The sequence below is a fragment of the Rhipicephalus microplus genome, chromosome 5 (assembly GCF_043290135.1).
Source record: "Rhipicephalus microplus isolate Deutch F79 chromosome 5, USDA_Rmic, whole genome shotgun sequence".
Taxonomy (NCBI): domain Eukaryota; kingdom Metazoa; phylum Arthropoda; class Arachnida; order Ixodida; family Ixodidae; genus Rhipicephalus; species Rhipicephalus microplus.
In genome coordinates, this window is record NC_134704.1 from 148795336 (window position 1) to 148808846 (window position 13511).

Genomic DNA, 13511 nt, shown 5'->3' on the forward strand with positions numbered 1-13511 from the left:
CGCGACTTGCGAGTTTATTTAGCCCGAAGAACGCTCTTCCTCTCTTTCTTATTACGTACAGCCATTATTACCATGCGCACATCACACTAGTTGTTTCAAAGGTAAAATTACCAGCAACTGATAGTTCTTAATGATGTAGCAAATGTGTTTCATGCCAGCAGACTGACTATGGCTGAGTTTCTCATCTTCAATAGCTTTTGCCATATTTTATTTTTGTGACATTGCATGTGCGCTGCATTAAGTTAAAATGATGTTGCTGAGTGCTGAGTCTGCATGTAGACAGAATGAATAACTGACAAAGATAACGATGCAGACAGCACTGGCTTATTTCGGTCGCCTGCAAATGTTGTTTTCGTACTTTCGTGCCTGGTATCTGCAGCAACCCCTGCGGCACCTCGTGCTTGGTGGGATTCGCGGATCATTCATATTACCCACGTTAGAACCAAATGTAACCGAATCAACAGGTTTGATGGCAATAAACTATACAAATGCTGGCCGGGGCCAGGGAAGATTCCCGAGTCATCCAATTTTCTTAATAATTCATTGAGGTCAAATTAACGAGCCTGTTCTGTATTACTCATGAAGCTGCATGAACTTGTGCAAAAAATCATGCACAAATTTCCAAAAATTAGTCTTGAAACAAAAATGACTTACTCTATGGCTATGGCTCTTTGAAGTTAATGCAAAGGCTCTCTGGCTACACACATTATATATTTGCTGGCAGCTGAGCAAAGGTGATGATATTTTTATTAACAATTTAGTTCCGGAACATTTACTGGAATAGTTTCATAGTCTCCTAGTGCAGCAAATGCTTCATATCAATCGTAATATGCAACACTTCACTGCACTAAAAAGTAGCACCTTTTATTGCCACCTTGACTTCACTGCAAGTTCACATCATTGCAACCGACTGGAGGATGATCATCATCATTATCATCATCGTCAGCCTGACTACGTCCACTGCAGGACAAAGGCCTCTCCCTTGTTCCGCCAGTTGACCCTGTCCTGTGCTTGCTGCTGCCAATTTATACCCGCAAACTTCTTAATCTGATCACGTGTGCTCAAACATTTCTCACAGTGAGAGTGGCCACATGTCCCTGAGAATGTGGATCTATTGAAGGCCACAACAGCACCCAGACGATGGCACACCTAAGCACATTCCACGTCTTAAATTTGCCTAACATAAAAGGAATCATTAGACACAAGTTTGCCCACGTCTCCTTTCCTGGCCAAGACTAAAGATGCGATAAAGCCATATCATCGGAGATTTTAGGGACCAGAGAAATAAGCTTTCTCAAAGAAAGACTTACTATACAATTAAAGTCTTCATTTACAATTGTATACCTGCATTTTGAATTATACTCTTGTTTTCTACTAGGCAAAATACAAGATACATTGATATGACCAAGTTTTCTTTTTTTTTATGTTGCACACCTTGCAGAGGCACACGTGTGTTGGCCACCCGTCTGGTTTCAGCAGTGTGGGCATCAGGGGGGCTCCCACGCACAGTTGCATTGCCTAGTAGTCTAAGAGATCACAAGTAAACAAGTTCAGAAGGAGGCTGCTGCTTGAGTCTAAAGCACATAAAGCAGACTTATTTGCAGGGAGACAAAGGAAAGATAGAAAAGCAGCAAGAGCAACTAAAAGAAGTGGATCCATGATGAAACTATGCAACTAGTTTTCGAACATAATGAAACTACTTACACTTATTAGTTACGTATTCTCTTATCAATTTATTATTGCATAGGACAAAAATATTGTACTGAAAAACAAAACAATGTCCTTCGCTGAGCTCATATTAATTTAATCAGGGACTTGGTGCAAATGTTAGCAACAGCTAAAATCTGACCCTGTATTTCTTTCATTGCACAAAATGGAATTTTTCAGGCCATCTTGAATGATTTCCTACACTCAATAGCTGCACCTGAAGTCGCTTTTGTTGATGTTGAAAGTACTGATGACGAAAATCATTCGAATCTGTAGGCATGCACCAACAAAACTAGGGATTACAAACCTGCAGCAGCAACATTTGAAGGACTACAAGTTGGGGTTTGAGCCCGGCTGGGTGCAGCAGTTTTGATGCGGTCAGGTGCTGGGAATGAGGCCGTCCGGTTGTCTTTGAGTTCTGTACATCACAAGTGAACCAACATAAGAGCTGTGCTGTGTGCTTTGAACTTGAACCCAACTTTCCTTTTCAATACACATCGGCAATAACTCCTCTCATGCAGCAGCTCTTTTGATGAGAAATACAGGCTCTTTCCAGTGCCTTATTTACAAGCTGGAGGCTAGGGCTCAATGTTGCTGGTGCAATTACTTGAAAAACCTTATTTTTGATGACCTCCCAGGTATAACATGGACCAAAAGATGACAAACAACACAGGGTAATGCACAAGGTATTAACTAGCCCCTATTGCAGCCTTAGTAGCTTCAAAACCCCACTGCAAGGCTAAAATTTACAGGTAGAAGAAAAGAGAAAAATAATGGAAAGTAATTTCAGGCCATGCTGAGAGGCCCACCTGACTGGAAATGACTATTTAGGACTATTTTAAGGGGTTCATGGTGTTACCATTTCTTCCTTGTGTTCGTGTACGTGCATTTTCCAGTCTTAAAATAAATTAAAACCCACTAGCCCCATTATGCGTGCTACAGCTTCCACTAGTTTATGCAAAGGTGTATTCAGCACGTGTGTAATGAAAAACTTTGTGTTTCTCACTGTATTTTCACTCACCATAGTCAGGCAGATCCATGTGAAACTCTAGGTTCTCCGGCTCATACATTGAATTAAGAAGTGTCTGAGCCTGTGACGTGCTTGCACCATCTCCTGGTCGTTAAGAAAACAAATTTTTATTGAACTCTACTTAATATAGCCAGCAGAAACTTGATTTGTTATAACATAAGGGCTCTAAACCAAGGAACAAGAAACAAAAGAGAGGGAATACAAGTACTCATAGATAATAGGTAGGTTACACATAAATAAGAATAACTATAGAAAAATGGACAACCATGTTAAATAAAACATCTACAAACTCCAGCTGGACAATTATTTCAGGTAGATTTCTAAATAGTCTATTTCAGCCTTGTGCAAAGCTGTTGAAGGCAAAAGTGTCACCTAACTTCTTGAAAAAAAAATTTCATCACATTCACATGTTGTTGCTTGATCCTTAAATCAAGCCAGTACCTCAGCCCAACAATCTGTCTGACATTAAATACCACTGTTTGGTTCATAAAAGCGAAGTTGTTCTAAACTTCGCTAGACACTAAATGACATATCCCAGCCTTTTTTGGTGAGACAGCTATTCCTTAACCTTTGGCAGAATAGTTCAAGCTCTGACCTAGTAAAATGGTATGTAACTGGTGAAATGATTATGTGACACAGAAAACAATTGCATATTCATAAGGATTTCATGTCTACTGCAAGATGAAGGCTTGAATGAAGATATTCCAATTCGCCCAAGTTGTGCAAGCTGAGTGCAAGTCATGTCTGTAGCATTGTCAATTTTGCCACTTGATATAACTCATGTTCAAGGTTCTCTGCGTGACTCTTTTGTGAGCTTGTGTGTGTTTGGGAGTAGACATACCTTTTTGTACATGTGATTCTTTTTTACATCACGGTAATCACCTGACACCAGAAGTAGCAAGCTAGGCAACCAAGCAAACATTTCCGGGAATCTTAATAAACATTGCTATATCTCTGTCTCCACCTACCTGGTAAATATACCACAGTGCCACACAGGTAGCACCTAACTAAATCATACAACAGGCCGCAAAGTGTGCTGCAAGTATGGCTGCTGCTTTCAGATTTCACACAGAAAACTTCCAGAGGTTGCGCCTGCTATGATCGTGCAGAAAGCAAACGTTTACAAATACTTGTCCCGTTTGTTATACTCTCTTCTTAACTTATTCAACCGGTGAGGCACTGTAGTATCTTGCAATTGGTCAAATAACACCACCTGTAAATTCAACGCAGGCCAAGTGTACAGCTCACTATCAGTTAAGTACGAGTAAGAATTGCGAAATGAGCACATTTCTTAGCATGCTCAACACCGTCCCCCGCTGTGAACTCCACGTAGGCCACCAGGGCATCTTCTTCCTTGTTGTTGACGCGACGTTTCGCCGGCGGGCGGGCGACCAAGTTTACTTTGGCTCTTTTTTTAATGTCATCGCGTTCAGCGAGCTCTCGTGCGGTTGACGGCTGTGGCGTGTTGCCGCACTCACGCGCTATGTCAGCCGCTTGCGGCAGGAGGTCCTCCAGTTCGGACTGCTCCTCATCTGTACCGGAGCTATTGTGGAGCCAGTAATCACAATTTTCGTCAATGGGAAAAAACAGTACATAACAAAGCCCAATACAAGACGCACTTACCTCTTAATTTTCTTCTTCTGATCTGGCGAAAAAAGCAGGAGGATTAAGTTAGCCTTTCCCTGACACTGCGAATGCTGAAGCACTTGTCGAGCACCTCGGAGAGCCGATCGGCTATATTCAGCCCCCTCGCAGGGTCAAGAAAAAGATTTAAATAAAATACCTCCTTTACTACAGCGATGTCATCGCTGAGCATAAATCGCTTGCGCCCAGACATCGATTCCGCTGATGACAGGGTGAATGTCAAGCAACGTGTTCGCCGTTGGCACTTCTGCTTCGGCTTGTCTTGGCTCGGTGGCTTGCTCGGGGCCGTGAACATAAAGCCTATCCGGCGAGTAGTTTACGTTACGTAAAGGTTCACGTTACGTAAAGACTCACGCATGCTCATAATCTATCCGGTGTCTGGTAACACGCTAACGTAAAGAAGTATACGTACAAGCTAAAACTCCCTATTTCTAGCGCCAGTAACGGGAAGGGGCCCTTAAAGATCGACACCGACGACCTCGACAGGTAATGTAGGGCACGTCATTGGCTGTAACTGACCGGCAGAAGGAGATGTCGGAAGTTTGCGAAGTTGGCATCGAGAGCAGGAACCCACGTACTTTGCTACGCTGGTAGAAAGGTCAGGCCAATAAAAGCGCCATCGAATGCGGTGGTAGGTTTTGTGAAAGCCGAAGTGGCCAGCTGTCAAATCGTCATGAAAGGCGTTAAGTACATGATGTCGAAGAGCGCGTGGCAGAACAGGTACCAAGCGTTGACCGCCAGGATGATAAATGTGATGACACAGCACACCGCTCTGAAGCTTGAAGTGCTTGAGTTGTCGACGAAGCCATGCATTGGGTGGACGCGTAGCTCCTGAGAGGTGGTCTATATCGCGCCGATAGTACGGTTCAGCCTGCTGGCGAGAACTTAAGGGTTGGTAATCGTCGATTGCCGGTTAGTACAGCGAGGAGAGCAAGACAACAGATCTGGGAGTCACGTCCGAACTGGTGTTGTAGGAGATGGCAGCTGGAGTGTCGAACGAAGCCATAGGTAGTGGGCAACGAGAAAGAGCATCGCCGTCTTGATGTTTTTTGCAAGATTGATAAATAACTTAAAACTGATACTCCTGTAAGCATAAAATCCAACTACCTAAGCATCCAGGCAAGTTCTTCATTGTAGAAAGCCAGCATAAGGCATGGTGGTCCCTTACGTTGATGAATTGACGGCCGTACAGATAAGGACGGAACTTTTGTATCGACCAGACTACAGCGAGGCACTCCTGCTCAGTGACAGTATAGTTCTTCTCGGTAGAAGTAAGCCCTTGGCTAGCGTATGCGACGACCCTTTCCCGTCCAGAGTCGTTGCGTTGGAGAACAGCACCTATACAGCAACTGCTGGCGTCGGTATACAGGAGTGTCGGGGCGGTGTCATCCAAATGGCAGAATAGAGACTCTGACGTGAGAGCTTCCTTCAATAGGTAAAACGCCGACTGACATTCTTCGGACCATACAAAGGGTGCATTAGAAACAAGTAGTTTGTGAAGTGGCGCAGCAATTGAAGCAAAATTTTGTATGAAACGATGAAAGTAGGATGCGAGGCCAAGAAAACTACGCAAATCCTTAAGCCTTGCGGGGCGTGCGAATCGAAGGACGGCAGCGATCTTTTCGGTTTCAGGGCGAATTCCGTCCTTGCTCACGACATGACCGAGAAACTTGATGGATTTGGTGGCGAAACCACATTTATTGGTGTTGAGCTGCAGACCCGCGCCGACGAGGCATGTTAGGACGTCCTCCAAGCGCCTCAGGTGCTGAGAAAACGTTGATGAAACGATGATAATATCATCCAGGTAGCAGAGACACGTCTTACATTTCAGACCACGCTGGACGGTGTCGATCATGTGTTCAAACGCCGCGGGTGCATTGCAGAGCATGAAAGGCATCACGTTGAATTCCTATAGGCCATCGGGGGTTGCAAATGCCGTTTCTTATTTGTCGTCGTCGCGCATGGGAATTGACGATTTACCCAGCACCTCCACCACGTATGACGACTAGGTTGTAGCGAGGGGTTTAATAGCCATGAACTCGGGAATGAACAAGCACAACGGAGACGGACCCGAAGATGAAGCGCACGTTCAAAGAATATGATGACTGTCAGCCAGAACAGGTGATGATGATTGACTGCTGTTCAGATGAGGATGAAGCGCATAACAGACGCCTACACTATATATATATATATATATATATATATATATATATATATATATATATATATATATATATATATATATATACCGTAGCGGCACCCCGTAGCGATATATATATATATATAAATATATATATCGCTACGGGGTGCCACAAATGAACAATATAGGAAATAGGACGATGTTTAGGGCGAGCTCATGAAGACTGGGCTCCTTATTGTATGCCTGCCTTTTCACCTAAAGTAAAGGTATTTTTCAGGCGCCTTCTCCCCGTAACATTTTGGTGGAGAGTGCGGGTCTTTCCGCAGTGAACATTCACGACGATTCAACGCAGCGGACGCTCCTTGGCTGCCTTGCGATGCCGGATCAAGACGAGAACGAGGATTCTTCGGAGACTACCCCAACCGTGCTTCGTCCGACTACGCAGCAACCAACAGTACCGCATCCAGCCGCTACTAACCGCACCGTCGTCCTGACACAACCACGTGATTCAGGCACCTTTTCGGGCAGTGACAGTACTGACGTAGAGGAATGGCTTCAGCTGTACAAACGTGTGAGCGCTCTGTACAACTGGGATCCGACGCTCATGTTGGCCAGTATTATTTTCTACTTTGATGGCACAGCTAAAGTTTGGTTTTCCAACCACGAGGAAGATATCACGAGTTGGGACATCAGTAAACAGAAACTCATCGATCTCTTCGGCAAGCCCATTGGGCGTCGTCGTCCTGCGCAGAAAGAACTATCATGGCTACTTTAGTCCGGCACCGAGTCATACGTTACATACATACATGTACTCGCCCTCTGCCGGAAGGTTGACGACAAGATGCCAGAATCTAAAAATGTCGCGCACGTCCTCAAAGGAATCGCCGATAACACCTTCAATCTCCTCGTGTTTCGAAACTCAACGACCGTAGACGACTTTATTAATAAATGCCGACGCTTCGAAGACGCGAAAAGTCGCCATATCACTCCACACTTCTTTTGTCTTCCCGAGACGGCTGCAACATCTACCTGTGAGGACGCCCGTTTGCACCAGCTTCTGCTGCTTCCGACAATATCGTGCGCATCGTGGGCCACGATATCGAGGCAGCATCTCCCGTGTCCGACCAAGTCCAGGCCCCCGACGACTCTCGCGCCACGATTTCTTTGATCAAGAGTGTCGTGTGCCAGGAACTGGCCAACGCCGGACTTCAGACGCTATACCCCGTTAACTGACCTGACTACCGACTGCCCAGTACACCTAATATGGTCTGCGTACCGAACCATCGCCCACGTTACCGGAACTCGGCAGAATGGCAAACTTCCGATGACAGGCCGATTTGCTTCAACTGTGGACGAGTCGGCCTTATTTCACGTCATTGCCGCACTTCCTGGGATTGGCAGCCATGGTCGCATTATGCCAACACCCGACCCCCACCTGCTGGTTCTCGGATACCGATCTACGCGGAACAAGACGATGCTTCGCCATCCAGGACCGCCCAACCAAACGGCTCATCGTCACCTTCTGTACGAATGTCCCGCTAAACTAACCTACGTTGCTCCCCCTCACCCTCCTACCACCAGTCCTCGGAAAACTTACGGGCGCAGCTCCTAGAGGTGACCCTGCTTCGACGACCCGACCCGAAATTCCTCTACACACGATACCTAGGCACAACAACTTTATTAAAGTAAATGTTGACGGTACTTCTGTGGCAGCACTCATTGACACCGGCGCTCACATATCAGTCATGAACTCCAGCCTCTGTGCTCGACTAAAAAAAGTGCTCACTCCTGCTCCGATCACTGTTGCCCGAGTAGCCGATGGTGCAACAGCAGTGGTCACTGGGATGTGTGTCACTCAAGTCACTGTTGCTGGACGTCATACCGCTGTTCTGTTTTACGTACTGAACCACTGCCCACATGACATCATTTTGGGACTCCATTTTCTGTCGGAGCATTCCGCCCTAATTGACTGTTCTGATGGTGTTGTTCAGCTCGTCCTACCACACGCCGTTGACCCTCCTGATCCTGCGCCGCCAAAGCTATGCTCCGCTGACCGACTTTGTTCGCCTATCTTGTCGAGCTGTGACGTATATCGACGTTTCTTCCGATCCACCTGTGGCTGACGGCGATTATGTCATTTCACCTAATCCTACAGTCCTCTGTTCTCTCACACCATCAACACAATGAAGGACAACGTGGCATGTCTCCCTATTGTGAACGTTGGACTTCGCTCTGAAGTGCTGCCACGAGGGATATCTCTTGCAACTCTTGCCCAGGCCGGCGACTACCACATATCCGCCTTAACAGAGGATACACTGTCATCTGCCACTATTGAGTCGGGCAGTATACTAGACTGCATAACTAAAATGATTGCCTCTGATCTCCCGGCCGAGCATGTGTCTGCGTTTCGTGGTCTGCTTGCGTCGTTTCAAGACGTCTTTGATCTTCACGACTGACCCCTAGGTCAAACGATCGCCGTAAAGCATCGGATCAACACCGGCGATGCAAATCCAGTACACCGGCGACCCTATCGAGTATCCTCCACCAAGCGCCAAGTGATCCAGCAAGAAGTCAACAAGATGCTTGCCCGAGACATCATCGAACCTTCTTCAAGTCCTTGGGCTTCGCCCGTTCTGCTCGTGAGAAAGAAGGATAACAACTGGCGCTTCTGTGTCGACTACAGAAATCTTAACAAAGTTACGAAAAAAAGACGTGTATCCTCTGCCCCGGATAGATGACGCTCTTGAGTGCCTTAGTGAAGCAAATTATTTCTCTTCCATCGACCTTCGTTCCCGGTCATGGCAGATATCAGTTGATGATCTAGACCATGAAAAGAAAGCATTTATAACTCTCGATGGGCTATATCAGTTCAAAGTAATGCCGTTCGGGTTATGCAATGCCCCGGCTACATTCGAACGAATGATGGGCGCTCTTCTTCACGGTTTCAAGTGATCAATCTGCTTATGCTACCTTGATGACGTAATTATTTTTTCGCCAACTTTCGAGAATCACCTCGAGCGTCTCTTAACAATTCTTTCGGTTTTCCGCAAAGTAGTGCTCCATCTAAACTCGTCGAAATGTCACTTCGGCCACCAGCAGCTCACTGTCCTTGGACACCTTTTCGATTCTTCTGGTGTTCGTCCCGATCCTGAGAAAGTCCGCGTCGTCAAGGATTTCCCTGTGCTGACCTCTGCGAACGACGTTCGAAGCTTTGTGGGCCTGTGTTCTTACTTTCGTAGATTTGTGCTGAATTTCGCTGCCGTCGCACGCCCGCTCACGGAACAAACAAAAAAATGTGACTTTTCTGTGGGTACCTGAACAAGCCAGAGCATTCGTTGAACTGACGACTAGACTTACAATGCCACCGATTCTCGTCCACTTTGATATATGCGTTCCAACGGAAGTGCGTACCAACGCCAGCGGCCACGGAATTGGAGTCGTTTTGGCACGACAGAATGGCTGCGAGCGCGTTTTTGCATACGCTAGCCCTCTTTTATCGCCAGCAGAGCAAAATTACTCCATCACAGAACGCGAATGCATCGCGCTCGTATGGGCAGTGGCAAAATTTCGGTCATATTTGTATGGATGCCCGTTCACTGTTGTCACTGATCACCACGCCTTATGCTGGTTGTCGTCCTTAAAAGATCCTAGTGGACGTCTCAGTTGGTGGGCTCTATGGCTACAGGATTATTTCTACACGGTTGTCTACAAATTAGGCCGCCACCATGAGGATGCTGATTGCTTGTCGCGTCCGTCATCTAGTAGACCCAGCAGACCTTTCTGAGACCGTTGAGTTTACTTCCTTTTTGGCACTTTCCGCGTTCAGCAACATCGCAGATCAGCAACGCCGTGATCCTCACCTCGGAGATATAATCCTTCGGTTCAGTGGTCCCACAACTCCTCCGTCTCTCCATATAATTCTGCTCCAAGATGGCGTATTGTATCGCTACAGCATGCATCCTGACGGACTTGAGCTGCTGATGTCATACCACAACTTATTCTTCAGACTGTCCTCGCACAGTTGCATGATATTCTGACAGCTGGTCACCTGGGAGTTTCAAGAACTTATGATCGCGTTCGACGTCGCTTCTTTTAGCCCGGTATTTACCGATCCGTCTGCCGTTGCGTCGCCTCACGCGAATTCTGTCAACACCGCAAAAAACCTGCCACCCTTCCAGCGGGATGCCTTCAGCCCATTCAGATCCCATCTTAACCATTTTATAAGGTAGGTGTTGACTTACTAAGACGGTTCCCTTTATCGGCCAGCGGAAACAAGTGGATAGAATTCGCCACGGATTACACCACTCGGTATACCGTCACGCAGGCCCTTTCAACCAGTTGTGTGACCGACGTCACTGACTTTCTCCTAGAAGACGTCATGCTACACCACTGCTTACCTATTGGGGTCGCTAGTTTTTGTCACAAGTTATCCAAGACATATTACACTCTTGCGCTACAAAGCACAAGTTCACAACGGCGTATCATCCTCAAATCAACGGGCTCACGGAGCGGCTAAATAGATCCAACACGGACATGGTCGCCATGTATGTTTCTTCCGACCATCGTGACTCCGCCCTCCCATTTGTGACATTTGCCTATAATACGTCCCGGCATGATACTGCAGGTTTCTCGCCATTTTTCCTCCTGTATGGACGAGAACCTGCGTTGCCTTTTGACACGCTCCTTCCTGCCGTTAGCTACACGTTAGAATATGCGCGCGATGTGATCTCTAGAGCTCTACAGGCACGTGAGATTGCTCGCCTGCGTCTGAGCGATTCGCTGGAACGACAACAACTGGTCTACAACGCGTGCCATCGTGATGTCCACTTCAGTCAAGGTGACACAGTCCTTCTCTGGACGCCATCACGGCGAGTTCGCCTGAGCGAAGAGCTGACTTCGCCGTACTCGGGCCCGTACCGTGTGGTGCGCCAAGTCACCGGCGTGACATATGAAAATGAACCTCTTAACGCCACCAGCACGCGATCGTGTTCTGACGTTGTTCACGTCACTCGGCTGAAGCGTTATTACTCGGACCAACCAAGCACAATGACGGTGCTTTCGCCGCTAAGGTGATGCTACGGGATGCCACAAATGAACATTATAGGAAAGAGGACGATGTTTAGGGCGAGCTCGTGCAGACTGAGCTCCAATATATATATATATATATTGAACGAGGGTCTCGTACTGGCAGACTTAGTGTGTTTAGGTTGTATAAGTGGGACAATTAATCAGCTGCCCGCTCATAATAAGTTCACGTGCTACGTGACGCCAAACATGCGCATAAGAGTGTTTTCACACTCGTTGTTTGGCTTATAGATGGCGCTGACTGTCGCTCCTACTTCTAAATTCACAGATAAACCCAAAAAAGTGGATGGAGGGAGCGCCGCTGTGATAGCTCAGTGGTTAGAGCATCGAACGCGTAATTCGAAGGTCGTAGGTTCGATTCCTGCTCACAGTTGGTAATTTTTTCATCCACTTTTCTTTCTTCTTATTTACATTCCATTGGCTTTAATAACTTCCCCTGTACATTCCTTGGCATTACTGTCTGTTATATCTCATATATATATATATATATATATATATATATATATATATATATATATATATATATGTATATATATAAAGACACATGAATGACGACGGCGACGACAATGGCGAGACCCAGCTGAGACTGTCCGTATACTTGCTATCGCATAAAAAAAGGTAGTGCTACTTAATAACTTCTGAAGTAGTAAAGTGCTGTGCGAAAACCAAAATCCACTACCTAAGCAGTAACTGCAAGTAGTAGACCACAGGCGTTAAATACTCTCACCTTCATCACTCAGTACTGACTGAGAAGGCAATAGGCACAACAGAAGGTAGTTACTATGGTGTCATTGGAGCGATTTATATTTGCTACAGTGAACGTATATGTTAAAGGTAGGTCTCATCCTATCATTCTTAGCTCTGCTTACCTGGAATTAGTAGGGTAGAAGATTTTCGTGTGAGTGAATATATTAGCGTAAGAAAGTACTACTTTTCCTGAGTCAAAGTTTAAGCACATGGCTGCCAGAGTAGACCACACCATTTAATTTTGTGAGAGACGACCATGACATTTAAATAACGACACTTATGAACTCTGAGAACCGCTCATACATATCATGGTCCTACATACTGTGGCAGTGTGCCAGTTATTTTTAGTGTAGAATTCTTCGCACACTCACCACAATTTTCGGATAATGAGCGCGCATATCATCTTCGCAAGTTTAGATGCACACATTTCGGTGAACCCTATACTTCAAGAGGAGAAGGTGCAGAGTGCACAGCAAGTGGTGAGAAGTGTAATCGTTCTTGCTTGAATCCTAAGCAGCGTCGGATATCGTGATGAAATACTGAAATGTATTTTCACCATGAATATAGCAGCTCCAATTTTGCGCAGTGTTTCTATGCCGAATCAAGGTGAGCCTGAACGCTTATAGTATGCAAAGGCCCGTACACTAATATGGAGAACATGGCTCAGCATTGGACACGCTCCATGCACTGCCAGTGCATACGGCGAGGCCGCGCATGGAAGCGAAGTGGTAAAGCGCACAAGCGCGCTTGGCATCTACTACCGTACCGAAGCGCGACGGTCTTTGAAATACAACTACATTACCACGTGCCAGTTCGTCAGCGCCGCTTTGGTCTGATGGTCTTCCGCGGCGGATACACTGGCGCTCGCTCAGACAGGCGATGCCACACTGAGCGCTGTCCGCCTTATGTAAAGGTTGACTAGCCTGTGCAGGAAGAATTTTTCTGCGTACTTTTAGGAGTGGATTAGCCCCTCAGCGAAACGACGACGGTGGTACGATAACGGGATATAGACACGGCAGAATAACAATTCTTTGCATGCGGTGATATAAAGTAAACTCTGCCGGCGACAATATTCTCTATAGCTATAGTGGTGAAGATCAGTGGTGACGATGCGTTGGGAACGTCATCTGCCAGGCTGGTGGTACAGAAGCATCCACA

At 46.3% G+C, this 13511-nt stretch overlaps 1 non-coding gene across 1 annotated transcript; it reads left to right on the forward strand.

Moving 5' to 3' along the window:
• Positions 1–11906: 11906 nt before the first annotated feature.
• Positions 11907–11979, forward strand: TRNAT-CGU (transfer RNA threonine (anticodon CGU)). Its single transcript has one exon. It is a non-coding gene; the product is annotated as a tRNA-Thr (tRNA).
• The last annotated feature ends 1532 nt before the right edge of the window (positions 11980–13511 follow it).